Source organism: Coregonus lavaretus (assembly GCF_964263955.1).
Source record: "Coregonus lavaretus genome assembly, chromosome: 27".
NCBI classification, from domain to species: Eukaryota; Metazoa; Chordata; class Actinopteri; order Salmoniformes; family Salmonidae; genus Coregonus; species Coregonus lavaretus.
In genome coordinates this window covers 27,158,575-27,164,885 of record NC_140014.1, presented here as the reverse complement: position 1 = coordinate 27,164,885, position 6,311 = coordinate 27,158,575, and positions in this window count along the sequence as shown.

Here is a 6,311-nt window from a genome sequence, read left to right as displayed (position 1 = left end):
GCAGGCCCACTGAGCCTCTGACAACTGAGAGTTCAAATGAATCCTCCATGGCATGGCACATTGTTGTTGTAACTTCAAATACTTACTTCCTCCCGTCCTCGTGCTATTTCAGCCTAGTAAGTCTGTCAGAGAACTGAAATGAATTGAACTGAAAATATTTCTAAGACAATAGTGACACCTTATGGACATTTTGTTAATGTTTTCTCATGTTCATATGCAGGTAAGCCTTAAGCTGAATGAATTTTCAAAAGCACCACAAAATATAGGTGCTTTTAGCAACGCGGTGTACAAAAACAGTCCGTGGGAAGCCAGAAGTTAAATACAATTTCATTTCAACTTACTGTGCCGGTAGGCAGGACGGTTGGTCATTATGACGGTAGGAACTTGAGACAAAATATTTAAAGGATTGTATTATTAAACAGACGTTCCAAACGTGGGTCTATTGTAGACCCACTTGCTCTCTGCTTACCTTATGTCAAAATAAAAGTCCTGCATGTGCGCCATATGTGGACAAAAAAGGAATAACGTGGGGGACTTTTATTTTGACATGAGGTAAGCAGAGAGGAAGTGGGTCTAAAATATACCCACGTTTGGAAAGTCTGTTTAATAATACAATCCTTTAGATATTTTGTCTCAAATTGCCCCATCATAATGATCAACCTTCCTGCCCATTGACACAGTAAGTTGAAATGGAATTGTATTTAACTTCTGGCATCCCACGGACTGTTTTTGTGCAACCAGATACAATTGAAAGCAACGCTAGTGTATGTAAAAGCACCTACACAAAATATGTTGTTTTGAATGAATGTCTTCAATTTCACATGTTCTCAAGGCAAAGTTAAATCAAAGCGCAATTAAATTCACCTAGAATAAATTATAATGTTCCTGGAATACATAGGGGAGAGTGGGGTAAATTGAGCCATAGGTGTAAATTGAGGAGGAAACCATACACAAAATTAATAATTTGACTAAATATTTAGAAAAGGTCATCATTTCATGGAGTCTGTGAAGGAAGAAACCACATGGAAAAAGTGGTAAGCAAGTTAGGTCCAAAAAAATGATTTTCACCAAGTCAAAAACATTTATTGTGTTAGAGTTTTCATGATGCTTGTGTAAAAAACTAAGTAGATAATTTTAAAATGGTTCTATACATCTCTATGAGCTTGAATATGAGGTCCTAAACCTAGAATGAAAGTGCATCCTTATAGCTATGTGGGCTAATGTAGTCCAAATGTTTGCCTTGTGGTAAGTTGAGCCAATGGCCATGGGGTAAGTTGAGCCAATGGTTAAGCCAATGGCAAGTTGAGCAAATTGAAGTGTTTTCTTCCCAGGCGTAATGCAAGGCATTATTGGTAAGAACAGGGCCTGGCCTATGTTTAAAGTGATTGAAAAAGTACAAAGTGTTTGTTAGGTGTCAAGCCTGTGTTAAAAGATGCTTACAATTTTTAAAACACAAAAAGCGATTGTGATTGTGTTGAATTATTTTTGGGAAATAAAGATATACATGGTTTAAAAAAGGTTTTGGTAACATTTTAGTCAGTACAGAAATTTGTAGGCAGCTTAACTTACCCTGTTCCGCAGCTCAAAATATACCATACCTGTGCCAAGAGACCACTTTTTTTGGACAAGCAATGTTTTCAAAACTGTGATGTTTACATGAATTCTAATTATTTCCCGGGATACACAACATCCTGAAATAAATAAATACTAAATATAAATAAAATAAATATACATATATTTATTTATTTCAATTGACTGAGTGATGCTGAATGTAAAAAATGGCTCGACACACCCCACTCTCCCCTATCATAAAACCAGCAAAACACTTACTCTGATGTCACAACTTTCAAACTCACAATTCAGCAGAGCTGTTTTTTTCAAGGCATCATGGCAGATCACAGAGACAAGGGACTTCAAGATTACAGAAGAAATTGATGGACGCCTGAAAGAATGTACAGTATGTATTCGTTAATAATTAACATCAGTTTCTCTTGTATGACACATCGTTTCCGTCAATAGCCAGGCTTTACAGACACTATTTGACTCAATCAAAACAACTGTCCATGTCGCTTTGCCATCATGCAACACTCTTCCCACTCCCTCATTTCTTCTATCTAACATAACTCCCTCCCTAGGCTCTGGGGCCTGAGAGGGTATCACCAAATATATTTATAACTAACCCAATATAGTTAATCTGTGTCGTTTACAATGGGAGCAAATGAAGCATAGTGGGCAGAACAAACAAGGAGGTTGACAAAGCCAAGCACAAGCTAGCGAGATCCTATTGGCGCGTTGTAGCATATATTTGCATATTTCCGTTAGGGAACATCTCCTCTGTGAAGTGCACTCCTAAACAATGCACATTTTAAAAACTTTGTCAGAAGTGTCAAGTCTACAAAACTTAGTGCACTGTGTTCGTAACAGATTCTAGTTTTGGGAACAGAAACATTTATTGAGATCAGATGTTTCATCAATGAGAAAATTAGCAGAATGTCGGCCCAGTTTCACCTAGTTCCATCCTCTGCCACCACCCGCAAGTGGACTTCCTCTCACTACCATATTTGGTGGTTAGAAAACTTTTTAAACGGATGCTTCAGCTTTATAGCCCCTTTGACGTGTCTTGGTTACACCTTCTGTCTGTGGTATCACTGCTCGTGACAACACCTCATGTAACTCCTTCCCTGAGAAATCTTTTATTCCCAAGAACCGCTCTGCCGCATCCACAATAATGTCTTCCTGGGCTTTCCCTCCACTTTATCCGTGCCATTGATCACCATTGCCATAAAAACATGTAACATGTAACATCCCTGGATCCTGCTGGTGGGAAGTCAACTCTGCAGCCTGCATTGAAGGCCTACCCAACACTATGGAGTCCTCAGGATGACCTTTCATTCCCTCCACCCTTTTGACAGCCTCTGCATATGAAAAAAATGAAATGCTCTAAACGGCCCTGACTTTGGCAACCTCATTCTCTTTCACCCTCGTCGGGCGCTCTGAAGATGTAGGTATGTGCTTTCCACCACAGTTGCAACACTTCACATCTTCTTCATAACATTCATCATGACCTACTTTTCCACAACTTCCACATCTTGGATTCCTCCGCCTGCAGACACTCTCTACATATCCAAACATTGTACACCATTTACACTCCAACAGCCTGGAAATAAAAGCTCTTACAGGAAAGTACACAAACCACAGCTTCACTCGGATCGGGAGGGACTCCACATCAAAAAACACAAGAATAGACAAGCTATTTTTTTTCTTGCCATTGACCCAATGATTCATCCCCTGTGCATCAACCACACCAGGAATAATTTTCAGCTCCTCGATGACCACTTCTTCTGAGACTCAAGCAATTACTCCCTTGGCAGCAGCTACTCTTCCTGGGGTCCAGCACAGTTAAGGCAATTATTCAATTTTTTAAACATTACAATCCATTCACAACAGATTTCACAACACATTAAGTGTGTGCCCTCAGGCCCATACTCTACTACCACATATCTACAACACAAAATCCATGTGTACATGTGTGTATAGTGCGGATGTTATTGTGTGTGTGTGTGCATGTGTCTGTGCATATGTTTGTGTTGCTTCACAGTCCCCGCTGTTCCATAAGCTGTATATTTATCTGTTTTTTCAATCTAATTGTACTGCTTGCATGACTTACTTGATGTGGAATAGAGTTCCATGTAGTCATAAAAAAACAGAAATATCACATTTACATAAGTATTCAGACCCTTTACTCAGTACTTAGTTGAAGCACCTTTGGCAGCGATTACAGCCTCGAGTCTTCTTGGGTATGACGCACACCTGTATTTAGGGAGTTTCTCTCATTATTTTCTGCAGATCCTCTCAAGCTCTGTCAGGTTGGATGGGGTGTCTTTAAGAGTCCGGCAGTTCTGTGATTGGTCCAGAGTGGATCTTCAGAATGTCCATCTGAGCCTGCTCATTGGTCAGCTCAGTGTCTGTAGATACAAAGCCTTAAATTCTGGCTTTGTATCTACACACACTGAGCTGCCCAATGAGCAGGCTCGGATAGACATTCTGAAGATCCACTCTGGACCTGTCACGAATACCACCGAGGCTGCTCCTCCTCCTTGCTCGGGCAGGCTTCGGCGGTCGTCGTCCCCGGAGTACTAGCTGCTACCGCTTGATGTTCTCGATGTTTGTTTGGTCTTGTCTAGTTGGTGCACCTGTTTCGTCTTCTGTATTGATTATGTCACCTATAAGTTACCCTTTGGTTTTGTTTGCAGTTGTGTGTTATTGTCCGCCTGTCGTTTGTCTAGGTTCGGTATATTTTGTGCATGAGTGTATTTTACGCGTTGCGTGTAGTCTTTCGCCTCCTGTGTTTTACGAGGCCATTTATTTGTATTTGTTCATTGAGTCTCAGTAAAGTCGTTTTGACTTATCCGCTGTGTCCTGCGCCTGACTTCACTACCACATCCACAAGTGTACCGTGACAGAATAACACACCATTACTATGGGTTAGCTGCCAGGACGCCAGGATCCAGCAACTCGGATCAGCCATGCAAGAAGTCATGAACACCCTGCGCCGATGGGAGCGAGGAGGCATGCCCACACCTCCTCCTACCTTACCACCACCATCGGCCAGCCCCACCATACCAGCTCCGGAGTCCAGTGGGATTCGGCTCTCACTCCCGAGGGCATATGATGGCACCGCAGCCGGGTGTCAGGGGTTCCTCCTTCAAGTGGAACTCTACCTGGCAACCATACACCCGGCGCCCTCGGGATACGAGAGCGTCTCCGCCCTCATCTCCTGTCTCTCCGGCAAGGCGTTGGAGTGGGCCAACGCCGAATGGAGGGGAATAGACGCCGCCACCATCAGCTACGCGGAGTTCTCCCGCCGCTTCAGGGCTGTTTTCGATCATCCCCCTGAGGGTAAAGCGGCGGGGGAGCGTCTGTTCCACCTTCAACAGGGGAAGAGGAGCGCACAGGAGTTCGCCCTGGACTTCCGGACTCTAGCGGCGGATGCGGGGTGGAATGAGAGGGCCCTCATCGATCACTATCGGTGCAGCCTGCGTGAGGACGTTCGACGAGAGTTGGCCTGCAGGGACACCAATCTAACCTTCGACCAGCTGGTGGACATGTCAATCCGTCTGGATACCCTGCTGGCCACCCGCGGACGTCCAGAGTTGGGGCCGTCCATTCCATCCATCAGCATCTCCGAGCCGAGCCCTATGGAGCTCGGGGGTGCTGGCGCTAGAGAGAGGAGGAGAGAGAGCCCGAGGGGGGCCGTCCCCTGCACCAACTGTGGCCGTGGAGGACACACGGCGGCTAGGTGCTGGGGAGGGTCTCCAGGGATTCGAGGCAACAGGTCGCGCACTGGGGAGTCATTCCAGGTGAGTAGGCGCCCAACTCACCCAGAGCTCTCTGTTGTTCACATGTGTATACCTGTAGTATTTCCTCATCTCATTCCCAGCATAAGGCGCTAGTCGATTCAGGCGCAGCTGGGAATTTCATTGACCGCAAATTTTGTGTTAAGTTAGGGATTCCCCTCCTGCCCGTTGATGCACCCTTCCCTGTCCATGCCCTAGATAGCCGTCCGTTGGGATCTGGGAGGTCGATTGATTAGGGAGGTCACTGCGCCACTAAAGATGAAGACGCAGGGGGTTCATGAGGAGATCATTAAATTGTACCTGATCGACTCTCCTGCATATCCCGTGGTGCTGGGGCTTCCTTGGTTAATCGCCCATGACCCCACCATTTTGTGGCAACAGAGGGCTCTCAAGGAATGGTCTGTCCAGTGTGTCGGGCGATGTTTAGGTGTTTCCGTCGGGGCGACCACGGTGGAGAGTCCAAAACCAAGTGCCCGCAATGCACATTCCCCCCGAGTATGAGGATTGGGCACTCGTGTTCAGCAAGACTAGGGCGACACGATTGCCACCTCATAGACGGGGAGATTGTGCGATAAACCTCCAGGCAGGTGCGGCTCTTCCACGGAGCCATGTGTATCCTCTGTCTCAAGAGGAGACGGCGGCTATGGAGACATACATAGCCAAGTCCCTGAGACAAGGATACATACGGTCCTCCACTTCCCCTGCGTCCTCAAGATTCTTTTTTGTGAAGAAGAAGGATGGAGGGTTGCGCCCGTGTATTGATTACTGTAGTCTCAATCAGATCACTGTCAAATACAGTTATCCTCTTCCTCTGATTGCGAGTATGACTGAATCATTACGCGGAGCACGTTTCTTCACAAAACTGGATCTCAGGAGCGCCTACAACTTGGTGCGCATTAGGGAGGGAGATGAATGGAAGACAGCATTTAGTACCACCTCGGGTCATTATGAGTA